The sequence below is a fragment of the Mandrillus leucophaeus genome, unplaced genomic scaffold (genome assembly GCF_000951045.1).
Source record: "Mandrillus leucophaeus isolate KB7577 unplaced genomic scaffold, Mleu.le_1.0 Scaffold226, whole genome shotgun sequence".
NCBI lineage: Eukaryota > Metazoa > Chordata > Mammalia > Primates > Cercopithecidae > Mandrillus > Mandrillus leucophaeus.
This window is the reverse complement of record NW_012102321.1, coordinates 341821-343778: the sequence shown is the minus strand read 5'-3', so window position 1 is coordinate 343778 and position 1958 is coordinate 341821.

The window sequence follows — 1958 nt, the reverse complement described above, 5'->3', positions numbered from 1 at the left end:
TCCCAAAGTGCTGGTATTACAGGTGTGAGCCACCGCGCCCAGCTCTCGTTCTTTCTCGGGAACACCACTAGTTGGGGCTACTTTTAGAAGTTATTTTGAAGAGGATATTGGAGACTGATTATGTATTATGTGATTTTAAATATCTTTATAAGTTAAGTCTATAGAAACTATAGCTGTAGATTTCATAAACATATTATTTATAATTCTTTAAACAATTAGAAACTAAAATGAGGAAATTTATCCTAATCAGCTAAATAGCTGATTCTCTCGATGAAAAAATATTTGTCCCTTCATATGTTACCTATTTTATTTTTTGAGACAGAGTCTCACTCTGTTGCCCAGGCTAGAGTGTAGTAGAGGGATCAGGGCTCACTGCAGCCTTGACCTCCCAGGCTCACCTCAGACTACCCCTGCCATCTCATCCCCACCTGGTAGCTGGGGCTACAGGTGCATGCCAGCACACCCCACTAGTTTTTGTATTTTTTGTAGAGACGGAGTCTCGCGGTGTTGCCCAGGCTGGTCTCGAACTTCTGGGCTCAAGCTATCTGTCTGCCTCAGTCTCCCAAACTGCTGGGATTAGTCATGAGCCACTGTAGCTGGCTGTGGCCCATTTTAGGTGACAAAAACTAATTTTCTTTTTTTTTTTTGAGACGGAGTCTGGCTCTGTCGCCCAGGCTGGAGTGCAGTGGCCGGATCTCAGCTCACTGCAAGCTCCGCCTTCCGGGTTTACGCCATTCTCCTGCCTCAGCCTCCCGAGTAGCTGGGGCTACAGGCGCCTGCCATCTCGCCCAGCTAGTTTTTTGTATTTTTTTGGTAGAGACAGGGTTTCACCAGGTTAACCAGGATGGTCTCGGTCTCCTGACCTCATGATTCGCCCGTTTCGGTCTCCCAAAGTGCTGAGATTACAGGCTTGAACCACCGCGCCCGGCCTAAAAACGAATTTTCAATGTTAATACGAATTGGTTGTTGAAGGTGAATAGAATTAAACTGAACATTATTGGCATCCTAAATCCTTTATTGACTGTAATTTACCTTTGGATTCTATTCAAACTACACTTTGATCTCTAGAACCCGGATTGGTTACTATATGAACTTGTATCTTCCTAAACTCATCACGTTAGGAATTTTCACAGCTTGAAAAATGGAGGTCCTCATATCAGTCTCTTGATTTTCTTTTGAGGTAAGCTGTCCCTCTGTGCTTAGTCCTTGGCTAAAAATAATCATACTGCTTATGGTCTTGATTTAACTTTTCTGTATGCTGGTTACACTGGCTCAAAAGTCCATTTTTGTGGAGACATTCTTTTAAAGAGTAGTAGTCTTCCACATTCAAGTACTGTACTTGAAATTAAAAAAAAAAAAAAAAACACCTGGATTTCAGCCTTCATTTAGAAATGCTTTCCCTGTAATTACTACTTTTAAATCCCGTATTTTATATGTCAATTTTTACATTAATTGTCCCATTCATAGCAGTTTTTGAATGGTTTTTGTTAAAACTGTCAATCTTCTTTGCTTGAATCTAGCTTCTCATTAAGTTTATCAAAAACTTTAAAAAGTAAATGTAAGACTCTTCGTATAGTGTTTTTTAAATTGAGTTATGGATTATTTGGATTTATTCATTATCTGAGTTAGTTTTTTCAGAAATGTCTTATTTTGTAGGTCTGTGGTTGATGAAAACCTGTTCATGAGGGCACAAAAGACTCTTCCAGTTTATTATTTCTATCACTATTGAATAGAATTTGATGGGATTTTGAAGTAATAAAATTCTTAGAATAGAAAATAGGATGGTAAATCTCTTTAAATACATATGAGTAATTAGAATATCATAAGGCTAGTACAGATAATATTCTTACAAAGGCATCCATAAATAATGAAATAGCAGCACCTATTCCCCTGATGATTGACATTCATTAATTAATCCATTGAACCCAGAGTTTTAAGATGAAAAGCTTTAAGTACCT